The sequence below is a fragment of the Lissotriton helveticus genome, chromosome 9, assembly GCF_964261635.1.
Source record: "Lissotriton helveticus chromosome 9, aLisHel1.1, whole genome shotgun sequence".
NCBI lineage: Eukaryota > Metazoa > Chordata > Amphibia > Caudata > Salamandridae > Lissotriton > Lissotriton helveticus.
Genome location: NC_136070.1, coordinates 71,313,182 through 71,335,331, shown reverse-complemented (window position 1 = coordinate 71,335,331; position 22,150 = coordinate 71,313,182). Strand labels below are relative to the sequence as shown.

The 22,150-nt window shown below is 49.2% G+C and overlaps 1 protein-coding gene across 7 annotated transcripts in view; it reads right to left on the bottom strand.

The window, feature by feature from the left end:
- DCAF4 (DDB1 and CUL4 associated factor 4) overlaps positions 1-21,244 on the bottom strand; it is a 241,436-nt gene extending 220,192 nt beyond the window's left edge. For 3 of the 7 annotated variants that reach the window (XM_078659484.1, XM_078659486.1, XM_078659482.1), the window contains exon 1: positions 21,088-21,244. The gene's annotated coding sequence lies outside the window, so the exon portion shown is untranslated. The remainder of the gene's footprint in view (positions 1-21,087) is intronic. The other 4 variants (XM_078659485.1, XM_078659488.1, XM_078659483.1 and 1 more) reach the window with 3 other exon arrangements.
- Between the last annotated feature and the right edge of the window lie 906 nt (positions 21,245-22,150).

The window sequence follows — 22,150 nt, the reverse complement described above, 5'->3', positions numbered from 1 at the left end:
CTCCTCACCCTCACTCACCCTCACTCACCCTCACCCACACTCACCCTCCCTCAACCCCTCACCCTCACTCACCCTCAACCCCTCACCCTCAAACCTTCACCCTCAACCCCTCACTCACCCTCACTCTCACTCACCCTCACTCAGCCTCAACTACTCTCACTCACCCTCAACCCCTCACCCTAACTCACCCTCACCCTCACTCACCCTCAACACCTCACTCACCCTCACCCACCCTCAACACCTCACCCTCAACCCCTCACCCTCACTCACCCTCACTCACCCTCACTCACCCTCACTCTCACTCACTCTCACTCACCCTCAACCCCTCACCCTCACTCACCCTCACTCACCCTCAACCCCTCACCCTCACTCACCCTCACCCACCCTCACCCTCACTCACCCTCAAACCCTCAAACCCTCACACAGTGCAATAGGTCTCAGACCATTTCAGTTAGAGCTTTAAGAAATGTTTATGGCTTTTTTTATTTGTAATTCTTTAGCATTGGCTACAGGAAACAAAAATGCTAAACATTTACAAAAAAAACCCATAAACAATTCTAAAAGCACTAACTCTAATGGTGCGAGACCTATTGCATTTCCAATGCTTGTTACTTTAAACTGTTGATGGTGACCAGGGGTCTCAAGGAAGAGCCCCTCTGCCACAATGCTTGGGCAATACTTGTCAGAAGGATCCATCGATGCAGTGTTGGATGACACGTGGTTGGCTAACAGGATTACCATAGTGCTGGAGCAGCTATGCTCTAAAGCATGGGTACTCACAAACATTTTCCCAGGGGCCGCATACTTTGGTCTGTGGTGTGATCGAGGGTCGTACTGAGGCCAACGGAGGGTGTAAAGTGGGTGTAGGGGAAGCAAAGCATGTATATCTAGTAGTTGTGTTTAAAAATGAAGGTGTTACTAAAGTTAAGGGCCTAGTTACTTCCTTTCCCTAACTGCAATTAACCTTTAAATAAGTGTTTGCTGTATATTTAACTTTTTTTTCATGTTAATGCTGAGTCTAGTAAAAGGCAGCTCAGTGCTGCTGCTGCCCAGAGGGCCGCATGCAAAGGTCCTGAGGGCCGCATGCGGCCCCTGGGCAGTACTTTGAGTATCACTGCTCTAAAGCAAAGGGAGAGATGAGGTCTCAACAGACTCATTCCAAAACTGGAAGTATGGGCCAATATCCAAGGGTCCAAAGTAGAACCCAAGATAAAAAGGCAATTGGATACCAGGAACATAGGGAGACGGGAGGAGAGAAAGGTTAGTCCAAGCTAAAAGTGATTACTAGTTATAGAAGGTCACAAGGAGGGGTATTCTAAGAGAACATTTGAGGTGTCTTCTGCAACATGAAACACCCCAAAATGCAATTTTGAGACATCAGCAAAGTTATTAGCTGTGGATTTTGGGCATGGGAGTAGAAAAAGTTTGCTGATCAATGTTGCATTTTGGGCCCTTTGCTATCGCAGGTGCTAGGACCATCCATACAAGTGGAGTACCATTTCTATCGGGAGACTTGTGGGAAAGCAGGGTGGCAGAAAATGTGTGCCACACTAGCCGTCAAGTGGGTAATATCAAGTGACAATATTTTCTCTGTTATTAAACATAATATTCTTCTTCTTGATAACTTTATTGCGGTCAGAGACCATAAAAGCACAAGTAAAATATGTACATACATGGAATAGAATACATAAATAATTATAAAATACATGGTTAAAAGGTTATTAAACAGTAAGTTATCAAAGTAATGGTATCAAAACATCCCAGTTAATCACAGATTGTTACAGTTCATTAAAATAAGTCTTCTGCGCCACATACCATATAAAAAACGGGATACCGCAAACACAATAGAGGGGGAGGTGTCATATCTTAAAATTCTGACAGCTTGTGCACATTGTCTTAAACAAAGGCTTCTACATAGCGGTGCCAGCCAGCATCTCCTTATTGTACTGTAGGCTGGGCAGAAGAATAAGACGTGGGCAGTATCCTCTTTAGTGTTGTTACAAACTGGGCAAATTCCCTCTTCTCGTCCATTCCATTTGCAAGTAAATGCCCCAATAGGTAAAGTTTTCTTGCAAGGGGAGGCTGTATTAAGTCCAGAAACTCCTCCCTCTTAGGCACCAGTTTCACCTGCAAGAACTCTGCAGACAAACTGCCCAGCGTTGTCGAGCTATACAGAAGGCTTAGGTTGCAATGTCTCAGGGAGGCCAAAAGCTCCATTCTCTTCACTCTCGGGCAGCTCACCTCCGGTGTCTCCCATAATTGGGGCATTCCAATTTGATGTACAAGGGCCTTGATATGGGCTAGCCAGGGGATATTCTTGGTCTTTAGGTACCCCCAGACTGCAGCGAACTCAGCTCTATAATCCTCAAGCTCAGGCACTGTCCAGAGCCTTCTCCAATACAGAAGCGGTCGGGTGGCTAGCAGTTCTGAAATGGGCTCTAGGCCTAGATCTAGTCTCAAGGGTGTGAGCGGGGTACTCTGGGGGAGGCCTATCAGGTTCCGCATAAAGGCCTGTTCCACCTTGAGGAGGCTTGGTGTGCTCTTATGGCCCCAGAGTTCTGCACCATACCTCACAGCTGGTCTAGCTTGCGCCCCATAGATCTCAAGGGCTGGGGCAACTGGCTTAAACAGGGTTGTTCTGTGGAACTTGCCAATGCCCCCTCCGATCTGCGCCAACCTCAAAGCAGATTTGGATACCTGTGGGCCCCAACCGAAATCTTCAGTCAGGGTAACCCCAATGTATATAAAGGTTCTCACCCTTTCGAGCGGGACACCGTTTAATACCGGGTTAGGGCGAGTTCGCTTTGGGGGATGGAAAATCATAAACTTCGTCTTTGCTAAGTTTATCTCCAATCCCCTCCGATCGCAAAAGGATACAAAACCATCCAGGACCCTCTGGATACCTGATGATGTTCGAGACAACAACAGAGTGTCGTCTGCGAACATCAGAGCAGGTACCCGGCCAGTGGCCAACCAAGGAGCATCACTATCTCTGACCCTATCCAGTTCACCCACCAGGCCATTTATATAAAGACTAAAGAGCGTGGGAGCCAGGGTGCAGCCCTGGCGTACGCCTTTAGTCACGGGGAAGCGGGCTGATAATTCCCCTTTCTTCCCGCATCTCACCTTGGCGTAATTCCCTGCATAGAAGCGCATCAGGACGTCTAGCAGAAAGGGCGGGAGGTCTAGTTCTTTCAGTACCCTCCATAGGCTTTCCCTGGGGACAAGGTCGAAAGCAGCCCGCAGGTTACGAAAACAAGGTAGAGGCTGCCACCCTCTACACTTGCTGTCTTCCAAAAAAGGACCTGCAACCTAAAAAGTTGGTCCAGGGTCGAAATTCCAGCTCTGAAGCCGGCCTGTAGGGTAGTCAATATTTTTTGCTCCTCCATCCACCTCAACAATCTGTCCAAAAGGACTCGGCCCATTAGCTTCTGTGAAGTATCCAGGAGACTAATCGCCAATAATTTGATGGCACTAAGGGGCAGCCCTTCTTGAAGATTGGCACAATCTCGGCTCCTGCCCAGGTGTCCGGTAACTTGGCTCCCCAAAGGACAGCATTGAATAGAGCAGCCAAGTATGGGGCCCAGATTTTTGGCTGGGAGCGGAAAAGGTCTCCTGGTAGTCTGTCGAGGCCTGGGGCTTTATTAGGTAGTTGCCTGATGATCACCGATTCCACCTCTTTGACTGAGATACTCTCGGTGTCTCCAGGGCCCTCCCTTGCCCTGACGTCCCGGTGGCCTAACGGATAACCCAAGTCCGAGGCCCCCCGCAGTCGATACTTGTGCGGGGGGTCTGGGGCTCGGGACATCCGGAGGGCATCATCTACCACCGATATCTCTGCCCCATTTAGATGTTCACTAGTATCAGTCTCAGGGCTGGTGTAAAGCGCAGCAAAGTGCGCCTCCCAGACTGACGGAGCAATGTTTGGTTGAAGAGGCTCCCCTCCCTCTTTTACACCAGAGTTTACTATTGCCCAGAATAATTTGGCATCATTTGCTAGTAGGGCCCCTCTTAGATCTTCTCACCTGGCTTCTTCCCACTCCCTCTTGCCCCTAGCGAGCTCCTTTTTATATAGCAGTCTGTTTGTGATAATGTTCACTCTGTCATTCGATTTGATTGCCACAAGTAGCTCCTTTTTTAGTTTTTTGCATGCATCATCAAACCAAGGGTGAGATTTCGGGGCTCGCCTTTTAATTCCTTTTACAGGGTAAAACACGTCCCCCAATACCGTAACTAGCTGCCTGTGTGTCTCCACTACCTGATGCTTGCAGGATAGATCACCCATCTGGGTGATAAGTGGAATTGCAAGTAGGTACATTTTTGCTAGCCTGGATGGTGAATTTACTAGGCGGGGCCATTTAACCCTTCTTCTATTATTAGCCAACAAGAGGGGAGGCATCAACGCCGCGGGTTCGGATACAGGATTAGTTAAACCAAAGGACCCCGGCTTAAGAGTTAAAACCAGGGCATTATGGTCGCTATCTTGTCTTTGTACGGCCCTAAATTCTTTTAGCTTATCCCAATTTTTGGCGTCTACCATAAGGTAGTTGTAGGAGAGTAGGGTCTGCAATCCTATGATCACCCAGATTTTTTGCTTTTTGCTGCACTGGTTTACGACTTTCCCTGGCTGTGGGCCTGCTAATCAGACCCACAGCCTAGCTGTTCTCTCTATCCAAATTGTACTCAGGTACTGAATTGGCACTGGGCCCTCTCCAAGTCCCTGTACCCAGGGCTGAGGTGCACCCAGAAGTCTCCCAGGGGCTGAAGCATGTATTGTGCCACCCCTGGATTGACTAACTAAAACTGACACAACTGGCTGCACGACAGCTGGGGCAAGGTGGTGTACTCACCCTTTGCTTTAGATATAGTATACTTATATCTAACCCTAAAATGGACACACAGATCTCCTATCAGTCACTCCTATGGCAGGCCTTAACAATCCTGAAGGCAGAGTGCTTGGAATCGTGTGAGATGGTGCTCTGGCATGAGCTGAGCCTGTCTGCGGCTTTCGGGATCCATCCCTTAGCCGTTTCCATGATATCGCATACCATATACTCTTAAGTGCATTATAATCCTCGCGGTTATGTGCCAACTCTGGTATCGCTTTATCAAAACATGTCGAGTAAGGTGTCATACGAATTGGAATACTAACCCCTCGCCAATTCTGGCGACGGGGTTAGCATTCCACCCTTCTAGAGGGACACGACATGTATGTAACCCCTAACCCCGGTTAAAGTCAGACAGAGCCTTAGCATCCACAAAATGGATGCTGCCACCGAGACACAAGTCTGCCCTCCTGCTGCTGGGAGTCCTCCCAGAGCAGGAGATAAGGACAAAGGGTTTCCTGCCAGGGGCGGTGCCAGCACCGTCCCAGACAGGGTTTTGTGTATTGTAGGTAGGCAGGGCTTTAGAGGAAGGTGACTGCACGTGGCACCCCGGTGCTCACTGTGCATAGGCTGGCTGGAACCAGTTCCAGGGTCACTCCAGACCCTGTACTGGGGAAAAGCCCGCCAAGGAAGTGGGTGTAACCACCCCCCTCCTAGTCCCACCCATAGGGCAGGACTTAGTCGCGTGCCAGCCCCTTTTTACAGGATAAAGGTAGGAACTGGCCCCCTTCCAAATCAGATCATCTTTGAATCCTGAAACTACTTTCCACGAAAGGAACTCAAGACTTCTTCCTAAGATTTCTCCCTTGTGACTAAGGAGTAGTCACCCTGCATCCGCAGGCACCATCTAAGAACACTGCGGTCTGCTGCACGTCCTTCCTCCGGAATCCGACTGCCCAGCTCGACGAGAACCGGCTTCCCTGGCACCTCTGACCTCTACCCACCTCTACAGCCCAGCTGAGAACCGTGGGTGCGACGAGACCTCAAGGGACCGGCCATCTGCAAGACTGCACGACTTCTTTCCAGCAAGCCCGCCGAGTGAATTCCTGGTGAGTGCTTTGGGGTCCGAGAAGCCCCCACCCTGAGCAGCTCCAGCACCGAAGAGCAGCCCCCCAGCATCTCCACGATCTGCGTGGGGCCCTTCTGCTTTTTGCTGCTCACCGCGTTGTTTGGCTACTAGCCCGCTGGCTTGTGGCCTTCCTGACGACGCCCGACGACATTTCTGCTGCTGGTCTGGTTGCTCCAGACTGGCCCTTGCTTCCCTCCATCGGAGAAGTACCCTGGACCCTCCTGGTCCACCCAAGACGCCATTTTAGGTCCACCGCGTGGGCCTTGCATTTGCCAAGACTTGTTGCCCAATCCTGGGTCCAGCGACGTCGACAGCAAGAACCTCCGTGGGACAGCTCGCACCTCCATCCTGGTCGCCGACAACGCCTCCTGGTCCGAGAGACTGCAGAGCCCAGCAGCGCCCACTCACCTGACTGCGGTGACTTCGCCCGGTGCCATCCTGGTGCCCACTTAATCACTGGCTAGTGATTCAAGAACTTGGTCCCCTCTGCTTTCAGGTTTTCTTCTTCCTTGATCCAGGCTTGGATCCATCGAACTTTTCTTCACTGGTCGCCTGCCAGCAACTTCTTCCTTCCAGGCTCCTGGTCCGGCAACGAGATCCCCGACGTCTTTTCAGACCTATGCAGCTGCAGCCCCTGGGCTAGGTAACTTCGGCACTTCGGTGTCCCAGCATAGCCTCACTATCCTAGGGTCAGGATCCACTGTCGTTTTCTTCCTACCAGGTCGGGTTCGCCCGTGAACACTAACTTTGCCTTTACTAGCCTCCATAGACTTTGTCCCGCATCCCGCGTGAGAGTGCACACTCTGCACCCGAGTCCCCTAGGTCTCCTAGTAGTAATCTAACGATTCCCTAGTTCAGTCCTAGCGATTCCAAAGCCTATTAGAACTGTTACTTACCTACTAGTAATTCGCATTCCACTTTTTAAGTATATGGTTTTTCGTGCCCCTCGGGCATTTGTGTATAACGTGCTAACTTAAGTATTTTCATAAGAGTTTTGTTGTGTGCCTAGCACCCTGTCCTCATAAAGAGTACAGGGTTGTTGTGATTCTAATAAATACACTGTTTATTTTCATAACACTTGTGTGGTGTCCTTTCACTGGGTGTTCAAGGGGTAATGTGATGGTAAGACAGCTGGCTTAACACGCCCTCTAGAGTCTTAGCCTTAGACTGCTCGTATCCATGCTACTAGGATAGCTGGTCTATAAGGTTGACTTACAACCAATCATCAATAAGGGTTGTTTGGACTGATATATAGTGATCACTAGAATAGTGAGCACTGCACATCAGGCCAACTTCTCACATTGGTGAGCAGCGGTTGGGATTTGAGCTTGCTGTTGTTTTACCACACATGCCCTAAGAATATCTTGTGAAAGATCACATAAGTACTAAAGGTACATATAACTTAGCTTAGAATACTCTGAGTTCTACTGAACCAGCTGTTGTAGCTCCTAGGGCCTAGCACACCCTAAACTACAACTCTAGCAAGGGATCAGTAGGCAAACATATAGTGTAGGTAAGTGCACCACTTACACCTCACTAGAAAAGCATGTCTACCCAGGGAGAATCTACTGAGACTCCCCTGGTCAGTGTTGACCCTCCACAGGTCACTTCAAGATATGCAGCTCTCAGTTTTCAGGAGATGAGACAAATCTGTGTCTCCAGGAAACTGAAGCAGGGGTCTAACCCCACCATTCCCTTTCTGATAGGTCTCTTAGAGACATATGATGCCAGAAAGCTTTCTCAATTACATGAGAACATGCCAGCCTTAGAGGGAACCTCTGGGGATCCAGACCTCCCCAACACTGATTCAGCAGTTGAGGAGGAGGATCAAGAGGAACTCTCTGGGGATGAGGTAGACAAAGGTCTTGAGGTAGTCAGAAGGCTAACTAGGACCAACTTAGACTTACTTGGGCTAGGATCTGGGGGCCCCCCAGTACTAACCCGAAGTGGGCCTAACCTTGGAGTTAGGAGAGATAGATCTCTTTCTAGGGACTCCAATAGATCTCTGCACTCTAATGCCTCTTCTCAGGGGAGAAGGAATCCTCCACAGAGGAGATTTACTTCTCCACAGAGAAAAGAGCATGAAGCTAGAATGAGACAAGCTGAACTGAGGATTGAAAGGGAAGAACTTGCCCTGGCCAAAGAAAAGCTTGCCTTTGCTAGAGAGCAGCAGATGAGTGGGCTAGCTCCCACTGGTGGCAGCAATCTCCCAAGAGATAGAGAGAAGGGTTTAGATACTAAACACCTGACTAAAATAGTGCCCCCCTTTAAGCAAGGGGATGATATCCAGAAATGGATGGCTGCTCTGGAGAGGGCCTGCACTGTGCAGGGCATTCCCCAGAGTCAGTGGGCAGCTATACTGTGGCTCTCCTTTGATGGTAAAGGTAGAGATAAGCTCCTCACTACAAGAGTGGAGGATGCTAACAATTACCAGGTCCTGAAGAATACACTGGTTGATGGGTTTGGTTTAACCACTGAGCAGTACAGGTTGCTGTTCAGAGACACCCAGAAAACTCAGTCTCAGGACTGGTCTGATTTTGTGGATTGTGCCACTAAGGCTTTGGAGGGCTGGTTGCTGGGTAGCAAGGTTACAGATTACACAGGATTGTATAATCTAATGATGAGAGAACAAATTTTAAACAATTGTCAGAACCAGTTGCTGCACCAGCACCTTGTTGATTCAGATCTGACCTCTCCCCAAGAATTGGGAAAGAAGGCAGACAAATGGGTCAGGACAAGGATCAAGCAGAACCAGAACCAGGGTGGTCAGAAGAAAGCAGACCAGAAGGGTAATGTTAAGAATGAGCAAAATGACCAGAAGTCTTCACCAGGTCCCCAACAAACCAAAGAGGGTGGGGGTCAGGCTTCCCAGAAGAAGAAGACTCAAGAAGGCCAGTCAAAAAGGTGGTGCCAGTACTGCAAAAGTAAATCTCACTGGTTTAGTGAGTGCACCAAAAGAGGAGGACAAACTCCTGCCACTACAGCTCCTAAAGCAACTGCACCCCCTAGTACAGTCAGTAGTGGTAGTGTCACTCCCAAGGCATTAGTTGGGTTAACCTTGGGTACTGAGGGGTCTGACAACTTAGTTGGCACACTCACTCAGGCTGTCCTTGTCTGTACAGGGGATATGGATATGTCCCCTGAAATAAGTCCCAATACTTTGGGCAAATACAGGCAGACACCTTTGATAAATGGCAAAATGGCTCAGGCCTATAGGGACACTTGTGCCAGTGTCACCATGGTGACACCTAACTTTGTGGACCCTGGACAGATCATGCCAGGTACTGATTTCCTGGTGACCAATGCCAGCAATGTCACTACTAGTCATAGTGTGGCAATTGTGGCTTTCTCCTGGGGTGGAGTGAAGGGACAAAAGAAAGTTGTAGTCAGTTCAGACCTCCCAGTTGATTGTTTGTTGGGCAATGATTTGGAGTCATCACAATGGTCAGAAGTGGAGCAGAGGACTCACATGGAGATGTTAGGCTTGCCAGCACATGTGCTTGCTGTGACTAGGTCACAGGCCAGAAGATGCCCCACTGAACAGGTGCTGGATCCTGAAATTATGGACCAGACACCTTCCAAGAAGAAGAGCAGTAAGGGTAAGGCTTTGCCTTCCCCCTTGCCCCAGGTTGAGGATCAAGTCTCTGAGGAGGCTGATCTAGAAGAGCTGAGGGAAACTGAGCCTAAAGAGCTTGAACTTGATCAAGTTGAGTTTCTGGGCTCAGGGGGACCCTCCAGAGCAGACCTGGGGAAGGAACAGTTGAGCTGCCCTTCCCTTGAACCCCTCAGACAGCAGGCTGCTGCTGAGGCTGCAGGGAATGCCACAGGTGCCCACAGGGTATACTGGGAAGATGGACTCCTGTACTCTGAGTCAAGAGACCCCAAGCCTGGTGCAACCAGGAGGCTGGTCATCCCCTTGTCTCTGAGAGGTTTCCCTCTCACATTGGCCCATGAGATTCCCCTTGCAGGTCACTTAGGTCAGACAAAGACTTGGGACAGGCTTGTCTCACACTTTCACTGGCCCCATATGAATGAGAATACCAAGGAGTTTTGTCGCTCCTGTGTCACTTGCCAAGCCAGTGGTAAGTCAGGTGGCACAACAAAGGCCCCCCTCATACCACTACCTGTGGTGGGGGTTCCCTTTGAAAGAGTGGGGATTGACATTGTTGGTCCAATGGAACCCCAGACAGCATCAGGACACAAGTTTATACTGGTGGTGGTGGACCATGCCACCAGGTATCCTGAGGCTATTCCCCTTAGGACCACTACAGCCCCTGTAGTGGCAAGAGCCCTAGTTGGAGTGTTCTCCAGAGTGGGTTTCCCTAAGGAGGTCGTTTCTGACAGAGGTACAAACTTCATGTCAGGATATCTGACTGCCATGTGGAAAGAGTGTGGTGTGAACTACAAGTTCACCACACCCTATCATCCACAATGCAATGGGCTTGTTGAGAGATTCAACAGGACCCTGAAAGGGATGATTCATGGACTACCTGAACCTCTTAGGAGAAGATGGGATGTCCTGATCCCCTGCCTCTTGTTTGCTTACAGAGAGGTCCCACAGAAGGGGGTTGGCTACAGCCCTTTTGAGCTTCTGTATGGGCATCCTGTAAGAGGACCCCTGTGTTTGGTGAAGGAAGGATGGGAGAGACCTCTCAAAAAGCCTGCAACCAACATAGTGGACTATGTACTTGGTCTCCGCTCCAGGATGGCTGAGTACATGGAAAAGGCATCCAAAAACCTTGAGGCCAGCCAAGAACTTCAAAAAGCTTGGCATGACCAAAAGGCTGTTCTGACGGTGTACCAGCCAGGACAGAAGGTGTGGGTGCTGGAGCCAGTGGCCCCAGCAGCTCTGAAAGACAAATGGTCTGGGCCCCACACCATCATTGAGCAAAAGGGAGAGGTTACCTACTTGGTGGACCTTGGAACTCCCAGGAGCCCTCTCAGAGTGCTCCATGTTAACAGGCTCAAGGCATATGTTGACAGGAAGGACATGAGCTTGCTCATGGCCACAGATGAGGGACAGGAGGAAGAGAGTGACCCTCTCCCAGACCTGCTCACTCAGAATCCTGATGATGGGTCAGTTGATGGTGTTGTCTTTTGTGGCAGCCTCACTGAACATCAGCAACAGGATTGCAGGCAAGTTCTGCAATCCTTCAGACATATGTTCTCTCTGACACCCAGCCAAACTGATTGGTGTACCCATGATGTTGACACTGGAGACAGTCTGCCTGTCAAGAGTAAAATCTACAGACAGCCTGATCATGTTAGAGACTGCATCAAAACTGAAGTGCAGAAAATGTTGGAGCTGGGAGTCATTGAGCCCTCAGATAGCCCTTGGGCTAGCCCAGTAGTTCTAGTGCCAAAGCCTCACACCCAGGGTGGTAAGAGAGAGATGAGGTTTTGCGTAGACTACAGAGGCCTCAATGCAGTCACTAAGACTGATGCCCACCCAATACCAAGAGCAGATGAGCTTATAGATAGATTGGCTTCTGCCAACTTCTTAAGCACATTTGATTTGACAGCTGGGTATTGGCAAATCAGGTTAGCTGAGGAAGCCAAACCCAAGACAGCATTTTCTACCCCTGGAGGGCATTATCAATTTGTGGTAATGCCCTTTGGACTGAAAAATGCACCTGCCACCTTCCAAAGGTTGGTGAATCAAGTCCTCACTGGGCTGGATGACTTCTGTGCAGCATATCTGGATGATATTGCTGTCTTTAGCTCCACCTGGGAGGATCACCTGGTCCACCTGAGGAAAGTGTTAGAGGCCCTGCAAAAGGCAGGCCTCACTATCAAGGCCACAAAGTGCCAGATAGGGCAGACACAGGTTGTATACCTGGGCCACCTTGTAGGTGGAGGCCAGGTTCAGCCACTGGAGAGTAAGATACAGGCCATCAAGGACTGGACTCCTCCAATCACCCAGACTCAGGTTCGAGCTTTCTTGGGCCTGACTGGGTACTATAGGAAGTTTGTCAGAAATTATGGGTCCATAGTGACCCCCCTTAATGACCTGACAAGCAAGAAGATGCCAAAGAAAGTTCAGTGGACAGCAAGCTGTCAGAAAGCATTCAATGACCTAAAGCAGGCCATGTGCACAGCACCTATCCTCAAGAGTCCAGATTACTCCAAGCCATTCATTGTCCAAACAGATGCTTCTGAGTTGGGTGTGGGAGCTGTTCTGTCTCAACTGAATTTTGATGGTAATGATCAGCCTATTGCTTTCATTAGTAGAAGGTTGACACCCAGAGAGAAAAATTGGTCAGCTATTGAGAGGGAGGCCTTTGCTGTGGTCTGGGCCCTGAAGAAGCTGAGGGCCTACTTGTTTGGCACTCACTTCACCATTCAGACAGACCATAAGCCCCTCTTGTGGCTAAATCAGATGAAGGGTGAAAACCCCAAACTGCTTAGGTGGTCCATTTCCCTACAGGGGATGGATTTTACAGTGGAGCATAGACCTGGGACTGATCACAGCAATGCTGATGGGCTCTCCAGGTATTTCCACTTAGAGCAAGAAGACTCACCTGGTCAAGGTTAGTTTATTGTCCCAAAGTTTGGGGGGGGGTCATGTAGGAGAGTAGGGTCTGCAATCCTATGATCACCCAGATTTTTTGCTTTTTGCTGCACTGGTTTACGACTTTCCCTGGCTGTGGGCCTGCTAATCAGACCCACAGCCTAGCTGTTCTCTCTATCCAAATTGTACTCAGGTACTGAATTGGCACTGGGCCCTCTCCAAGTCCCTGTACCCAGGGCTGAGGTGCACCCAGAAGTCTCCCAGGGGCTGAAGCATGTATTGTGCCACCCCTGGATTGACTAACTAAAACTGACACAACTGGCTGCACGACAGCTGGGGCAAGGTGGTGTACTCACCCTTTGCTTTAGATATAGTATACCTATATCTAACCCTAAAATGGACACACAGATCTCCTATCAGTCACTCCTATGGCAGGCCTTAACAATCCTGAAGGCAGAGTGCTTGGAATCGTGTGAGATGGTGCTCTGGCATGAGCTGAGCCTGTCTGCGGCTTTCGGGATCCATCCCTTAGCCGTTTCCATGATATCGCATACCATATACTCTTAAGTGCATTATAATCCTCGCGGTTATGTGCCAACTCTGGTATCGCTTTATCAAAACATGTCGAGTAAGGTGTCATACGAATTGGAATACTAACCCCTCGCCAATTCTGGCGACGGGGTTAGCATTCCACCCTTCTAGAGGGACACGACATGTATGTAACCCCTAACCCCGGTTAAAGTCAGACAGAGCCTTAGCATCCACAAAATGGATGCTGCCACCGAGACACAAGTCTGCCCTCCTGCTGCTGGGAGTCCTCCCAGAGCAGGAGATAAGGACAAAGGGTTTCCTGCCAGGGGCGGTGCCAGCACCGTCCCAGACAGGGTTTTGTGTATTGTAGGTAGGCAGGGCTTTAGAGGAAGGTGACTGCACGTGGCACCCCGGTGCTCACTGTGCATAGGCTGGCTGGAACCAGTTCCAGGGTCACTCCAGACCCTGTACTGGGGAAAAGCCCGCCAAGGAAGTGGGTGTAACCACCCCCCTCCTAGTCCCACCCATAGGGCAGGACTTAGTCGCGTGCCAGCCCCTTTTTACAGGATAAAGGTAGGAACTGGCCCCCTTCCAAATCAGATCATCTTTGAATCCTGAAACTACTTTCCACGAAAGGAACTCAAGACTTCTTCCTAAGATTTCTCCCTTGTGACTAAGGAGTAGTCACCCTGCATCCGCAGGCACCATCTAAGAACACTGCGGTCTGCTGCACGTCCTTCCTCCGGAATCCGACTGCCCAGCTCGACGAGAACCGGCTTCCCTGGCACCTCTGACCTCTACCCACCTCTACAGCCCAGCTGAGAACCGTGGGTGCGACGAGACCTCAAGGGACCGGCCATCTGCAAGACTGCACGACTTCTTTCCAGCAAGCCCGCCGAGTGAATTCCTGGTGAGTGCTTTGGGGTCCGAGAAGCCCCCACCCTGAGCAGCTCCAGCACCGAAGAGCAGCCCCCCAGCATCTCCACGATCTGCGTGGGGCCCTTCTGCTTTTTGCTGCTCACCGCGTTGTTTGGCTACTAGCCCGCTGGCTTGTGGCCTTCCTGACGACGCCCGACGACATTTCTGCTGCTGGTCTGGTTGCTCCAGACTGGCCCTTGCTTCCCTCCATCGGAGAAGTACCCTGGACCCTCCTGGTCCACCCAAGACGCCATTTTAGGTCCACCGCGTGGGCCTTGCATTTGCCAAGACTTGTTGCCCAATCCTGGGTCCAGCGACGTCGACAGCAAGAACCTCCGTGGGACAGCTCGCACCTCCATCCTGGTCGCCGACAACGCCTCCTGGTCCGAGAGACTGCAGAGCCCAGCAGCGCCCACTCACCTGACTGCGGTGACTTCGCCCGGTGCCATCCTGGTGCCCACTTAATCACTGGCTAGTGATTCAAGAACTTGGTCCCCTCTGCTTTCAGGTTTTCTTCTTCCTTGATCCAGGCTTGGATCCATCGAACTTTTCTTCACTGGTCGCCTGCCAGCAACTTCTTCCTTCCAGGCTCCTGGTCCGGCAACGAGATCCCCGACGTCTTTTCAGACCTATGCAGCTGCAGCCCCTGGGCTAGGTAACTTCGGCACTTCGGTGTCCCAGCATAGCCTCACTATCCTAGGGTCAGGATCCACTGTCGTTTTCTTCCTACCAGGTCGGGTTCGCCCGTGAACACTAACTTTGCCTTTACTAGCCTCCATAGACTTTGTCCCGCATCCCGCGTGAGAGTGCACACTCTGCACCCGAGTCCCCTAGGTCTCCTAGTAGTAATCTAACGATTCCCTAGTTCAGTCCTAGCGATTCCAAAGCCTATTAGAACTGTTACTTACCTGCTAGTAATTCGCATTCCACTTTTTAAGTATATGGTTTTTCGTGCCCCTCGGGCATTTGTGTATAACGTGCTAACTTAAGTATTTTCATAAGAGTTTTGTTGTGTGCCTAGCACCCTGTCCTCATAAAGAGTACAGGGTTGTTGTGATTCTAATAAATACACTGTTTATTTTCATAACACTTGTGTGGTGTCCTTTCACTGGGTGTTCAAGGGGTAATGTGATGGTAAAACAGCTGGCTTAACACGCCCTCTAGAGTCTTAGCCTTAGACTGCTCGTATCCATGCTACTAGGATAGCTGGTCTATAAGGTTGACTTACAACCAATCATCAATAAGGGTTGTTTGGACTGATATATAGTGATCACTAGAATAGTGAGCACTGCACATCAGGCCAACTTCTCACAGTAGTCAATGATGGATGTTTGCCCTACTTGGTTAAACGTAACTATAGCTGGGGAATCAGGGTCCAATCTCCCATTACATGCCCGCAAAGATGTTTCAAGGGAGAGGGATTTTATCTGGAGAGCTAAAGGAGTCCATGCACTAACCGGGGTAATATTGGGCTCAGGAATATGCCAAAGTGCGTCAACCTCATCTTGCTCACCCAGCTCCAGACTTCCCAGTGGTTCGAATTGAGTCTCCCCCAAGAATTATTGAAATAGAGGGGTCTAGCCTCTGGATAAAAGAATTCAGGGCTTTAATTGTTTCCGACTCTTGTCCATTTCTGGATGGTCTGGAGTAGATATTTATTATTGCTACTTTGGGTTTGCTTGCGGGTTTTAATAAGACACACTGTATATCCAATGAGTTTGTTTGTATTTGGGTCGCCTGGATACCCAAATGGGTACCTATCCAAATTGACAACCCACCCGATGGGCGGCCTCTGCCTGTAGACACGGCCAGGATGTCAAATGTTGCGAAAGACGAGCTACTGCTCTCTTCCAGTGCCCAGGTCTCTTGCATGAGGCATATGTCATGTGTTGCCATAAAGGCCGCCCACTCTGGGGTTAGTAGCTTATTTTTTAACCCGGCTATATTCCATGAGATCAACTTTAAACATCCTTCTTGTGGAATTTTGGAGCCCTCTCCTTCCCCTTCTACATTTTTCTTCCCAGAAGCTGATGAACCATGGGATACGGAGTGATTTCTTCTAAAACCCCATGGGCTGCACCTTCTGGACTAGTGGTATGGGATTGTCCACCCATACCCCACCTCGACTGTAAACTTCAGTCGCAATCATCCATACCACTAAACACATCGAACCTATTAAGTGTCTCCAGGGATGTGAAAGGCCTCAGATAGTCCATGTTTCTGTTCAAATTTGTATTGACTCTGGGGGGTACAGTATTCCACCCGTAGGGATCAACAGCAGGCATTTGGTATTGTGCATGTAACAAATGCCTGGTGTTAAATGGGGTTGGAAAATATGTATGGGTATGTGATTGTCCACTTGTGTATTTTGGGGCGAACACTAAGGATCTGGGATAGAAATAGGTCAGAGGGCGGGGGATAATGCTGTTGTTACCATTCCCTGCAGGCCAGTTTAATATATAATTGACCGCACACGAATCTCTAAAGTTGACTACGACTACATCTCCCTCAACGTCCTTACTTCTACTACCCAGCCAAGGAAGTCGGCGAACATGTACTATTTCGCCATTGATGTTACTTGCCATTGGTCTGTATACTCTAAACCAATGCATAATTGTATTCTTCAGCTGGGCAAACCCTTCCCTCTTGTTATCAGCCAATACAGGAACCCCTGTTAAGACAACCACATAAGGCAAAGCTTCCAGGGGGAGTTCTGCTAATGGAGCCCTATTCGTTGGAACCCTTGTGTGTCTGATGCCTCTCCTCACCTCATGTAATTTCCCTGCAGGTACCTTTTCCTGATCCCTCATGATGTTACTCGCGGGAATTACGACTGATTTTTTTGCCTGCTTAGGGGGAGATAGCTTTCGTTGAATGGAACCTGCCATTTTGGGGGATTTTGATGTAACTATAATGGGTTGGGATGAGACTTTAGGGGCAGTGGACATAGCTGGTATGACCGGGATCGGGATCAAGGGCGGCACAGCCTCCCTCACCAGGACCTCAGGTAAGTGATCCTTCCTCCCAACACCCAACTCCATAACCTCAAGACGTTTCTCCACATTTTTTAACCTTTCAATGATAGGTAAAATGAAGGATCTAATTAAGTGTTCCATGCTATCTAATAAGACACTAGTATATACTGATTTCAATGTAGATTCTACAGGTGCATCGGCGGGTAGACTAATGCAAATGTCCATTCCAGTGTGCAGGGATATTGAATCGACTGTCAGATTTAACAATTTGTCTTCTGCAGGTGCTAAAGTCTGTTCGGGTGTGATACCGGGCTTGAGAGACTTGCCAAAATCTGAGTGACAAATCTTAGGTATTTGCATTGCCCCCCTGTTAGAACCTGAGATGCCAGGTCACCTAGGGTAGCCTGGCCTAGGGGTAAGACATGCAATTTCTAGAGGCACAGTGTGAAGGTTGCAGACCACCCAAGAGTAAATCCACGCAATAGCACACAAAAACAACACTACACCAAAGTATAGGAAAATAAGTACTGCTTTATAAAAATAATATATATCTTGGCTCTTTTGTTTTCAGAATACACCACTTAATACATTTCAGGTTGTCTTGGAATTAGCAAGTACTTCTTTTAAACTGCAAAGCAATTTACCACCTATTTTCAACATTACAGTACATCTGTTATTAAATCAGTAATAACACTCTCAGATTTGTTAACTGGAATCAATAATCAATATCGATAGTACATTTCATTACATCAGATTCAACTTTACTGACTTTGACTTCTCTTCAGTGCTTAAACCTCTACCTCCCTTATCTGCCCCTTTATTCACAAAGTGAGTGCACACCCAATGAGAGGTGAGGGAAATACTCAAGTTCTTTGTTAACCTCAACAACTCTTATGGGGGTCTTATATTCTTCCCCAAGCGACAGATACCTTCAACATTCCCTTTTCAGATTGGTTCATTCAGCTCCTCCCCACCTCATGCATCTCATTTGAGGAGAAAAACAACAATAATCCATGTCTATGGGATTTGTTTACAGGCTCTAGCTCCACCTTCCCACTTCAGATCACCTCCTTACTTGTGGGCAAAGCCTTGCAGCACCAGAGGGTGGGGGGAAAATTACCCGGAAGGCCAAGGGTGTCCAGCGTTGGCAAAAGCTTCTCAGCCCCTCAGGCCCCTCCGCTCCCACCCCGCTCGAGCCAGCTCCTTATGTAACGCTCGAACGGGTAAAGGCAGTTACCGCAGATCTCCCCTCCCGCTCACGCCAGCTACCGTGTGGCGCTCGAGCAGGGGAGAGAAACAGGGAAGAAGCTCACAAGTTATTGTGGGATTCCGGGCGCTCCTCCTCAGCGTCGGACGGACTAGCACACTACTTCCCCAGACATGCGCGGCTCACTCACGCTGGCGCCGCCTCTCACGTGAGCCTCCGGGCACTTCCTCAGGTCCGTCTTCACTGCGCAGCCACCGCGGAGAGACGCCGCTCCCTCTTCCTCACTCAGAAGCGGCCCAGAGACACTACCGCTCGTCGGCCTCACAGCGTCTCTCTACTGCTTCAGATTAGCGTCGCACACCATGCGCCAATACAGGGGCGGAACAGCCCAACTTCTCTCATTCTCCGCTCTCCTAAGTCAGCGCTCAGCCACTAATCCAGCACAGCTCATCAGGCGCTGGCTTGGGGAATAGACAGGCTCCGCTTCACCCCGCTTCTGCCCCTTCCACGGTGGACTCCTCTCCACAGCCAGAAACTGTCCACCACAGGTAATGGATGACTCTCTGTGGGATTTTTGGTAGCTGGGGGTCGGGCACAGCAACCGGGGGTAGGATTCAGTGGATGACTGAACAAGGGGGGGGGCCACAAGGTTAGCCCTAATCCTGGTCAGCACTTGTTCAGTAAAAATCTCTCGCCAGTCTTTCTACTGGGCAGAGGACTGCGCTCTGCAGCACGGCAGTCTCCTTCTCCTTTGACACCCCGCTATTCCTAAGCTAGGGGTTAGTCAGGCGCCAAGGATCTCCCTTATCTTCCACAGCGGGGACAAGACAAGAAACCCACAGGAGGGATAGAGAAGTGGTATTATTAGGCTGCTTCTCAGTCCAAGAGTTTAACCCTTACACTAATCTCCTCCCACCTGCCAGGATAGCCTGTCCTCCAGCTGACTCTCACAGGTAGACAAAATGGCTGCCCCGCATTCCGCCTTTTATAGGCTGCCCTTCAGTGGTCCAGAATGGACCAGAAGGTTCTGGAATGCCCTATGCTGGTCTATGGGTAAGTTCTGGACTTGGCAGTTAGGGCAGTTGGTAGCCACCATTTTGTGGTTCCAACTTTCCCCTGTCAGAACAGGCCTCTGGGCCTGAGGTAAAAGATTATGGGGGGAAAAAGAACACCTATCCCCTTGACCAACACCTAAAAAAGTAGTAGACACAAAAATTAGTAAGGGGAAGAGGGGCAAAAAGGGGACAAAATAAATAATAATGAGGAGGGACTACGCAAAAAAATCCAGACAGGTCTAACACCCCCCCTTGCGTCTTCTTTTGCAGGGTGGTGGGCCTTGTACCTTAGGCAAAATTGGCCTTTTATTCTTACTACGTTTAAGTTTAAATTTGTCAGAAATGCGATTCGCACTAACTGAATCCCTTGTTAAACTGATAGGACTAGAAAGTGGAGTAGGACTCAAGGTCTGTCCAGTAGAGGCACACGATGTAGGGGTACAGTCTTGTAGCAAAAATGGGACACTCTCTTGCAGAGTTAGATCTTCAGTTCCGCTGAGATTCCCCCCATTAGGAAAAGGGGCATTCAGTGTAGGATCTATTATAGTTTTGTTTTTCAGACTTTCTACTGAGCGACGGCGCTCCGCCCTTCGCTCTGATAGCGTGGTCTCCTTTTCAAAGTCAATGAGGACCTTGGTGAAATAATTGTCAAGAGTACCTTTTAACGGCAGCCCCCCCGGCTTATCCACAATAGTTAATTCGGGGCTCATACCTGAAGCAGACATTCCAGCAGTGGGAAGGTTGGAGGATGGATGCAAGAGAATAGGCCCGGCCTGGCCTCAATCGGCCTCTGACGGCCACAGACGGCCCGCCCTTTGCCCGGGCTTCGCCCGGCGTCCCGCGTTGCGAGGGAGCCCGATCTTTAAGCGCCTCCAGGCGCCTACAATGACGTCTTCTGGTGGCGCCGCCACAGGGGTTGCTGGGTAACCGAGTCCTCCGCTCGGCGGATGCTGGAGATGGTGCACGCGGCAGCGGGAGGACTCGGGCAGGCAGGAAGGCACGTCCGGTATCTGGGTGGATAGCAGGGCTCAGAATATGCCCCCAATGTTCTAGCAGGGATTTACATAATATTTAGATCACCTCAAATGAATTAATTCTTTTTATGGCCTGTCTTGATCACGCAGTTGTTGTCAGACAATTATGTAATTATGTGAGAATCTCCAGGAGTGGCTTTGGCTCCGCCCACCTGTTGGGACCCAGAAGTGCATGTTTTGATTGGTCAGAAGTTATGTGCTTCCACAAAAAAGTGCTTGCCCTCCAACAGCTATGATCATTGTGTTTATTTATCCAGCTGCCTGAGCTTGAATTTTCTGATCCCATTTCTTTTCTGATTGTCCTGGTGAACTCTCACTGGCTCACCTGGCACTATCATGCTATTACAGTGTCCTAGATAAGTGCAATTTGTAAGCGGCTTCCTCTAGCAGCAGCACAGATAAGAGAAGTCTAGTAACTCATGTACATAGTTTTTAGGTCTGCCTTGACTGTTACTTCACCTTTTAACCTATGCCAATTTTCCACACAAATACATTTGCTTCCCCTTGCTATCTACTTGTAATGCTTCACATACATACAACAATCCTTTAAAGCAAGACCTACTGGCGTTGCTAGTGCTTGGTTTTAAGTTAATTTTGATTACATGGTACAATGGGCAAATAATGCAGAAGGGGTTAGGCACAGACCTTGCACCTCGGGTGAGATATAACTTGAACTACCATCCCTTAGATGCTTGATATAGAGGGTGGGGCTGGTGCTAGACAAAAGTAATTAAAGTAAATACCTAACTATAAAACCTACAACGATAAACCCAGGACAGCAAAACATTTCACAGAGCGAAACAAGACAATAAAGTGTTATTTTAAAACTGAACATACACACCAACCCTCCGACCTTAAATAAGTATTATAACACAAAAAGGTATTAAAACTGATCGCCTACCTGCTTTGCTTCGACTCTAGTTTGTGCACGTGCAGACCGGATTAAGGAAAAAAAAACATACGAAAACTACTCATTCATGATTGAAAAGTTTACAGTCAGTACTCCGACGGGTCAGCTGGATGTTGTTACACGCATGGCTCCTGTGATTGGTTAAGACAAATGACCCGCCCCCGTATGACGCTCTATCCGCCCGTCTAGATCTCTCACAGGAAGTGATTGGCCAGCCTCACGTGGCCCGGTGTTCCGTAGCCAATGCTTCCTGTTAGCTATGGTTTCGTTTTCGATTTGTTTTCTCTGCGTGAATGCGTGAGCTCTTCTGGGGTCGAGCTAGTGGTCTAGCGTGTGTTTAATAGCCAAAGCAACAGCTTAGTGCGGTATAGTGACTAGCCTTGCACATGACAACCTAATTGCCATCTGTAAACACAAGTTCTGGATTCCGAGCCTCATTTTCAGCATCTGCCATTCTGATTGCTCTTCTTACTGTCGACCCTTTCAAATCATTTGAGAGATCGCTTCGTAATGGCTCCTCCAATAGTTCTGGCTCTCCACCTTTTACTGCAGTAACAAAAGGTGCGATCTGGGATTGCTTAGAGGTCACCATACTTTCCTGTGCCTTTCGGAGCTAATCAGCATTCCATTCTTCGGTTTCGCACTCAAAGCACCGGGTATTTTATTACACATAGTCCCATAAATCTGGAAGCAAGGTATCTTTTCCATTAAGCACCTGACCGGTTTCCTTGCCAATTTCCTCTTGTATTAAGTACTGTTCTTTAGCATTAATGTACATTAAACCATACATGTCAACATTTTAGGACCGGGACGTGGGAGATTTCCAATAAAAAAAATCGGGAGAATGAAAATTCCCCATTGACTGCATTGTAGAAAGTGCAATTTCAGCCGGGAGACAGCTCAAATAAAGCCATTTTTGGCTTGAAAAATCGGTAGTCTCCCGCCTGAATCGGGTCTAATGGAATGTATGTTAGTAGGCACTAGCATTTCTGTATCTATCAAAAGAGTCGGGCCAGCAGCATCGTCCCCCCGGGCAGTGCCGCAGCTGTGCTCC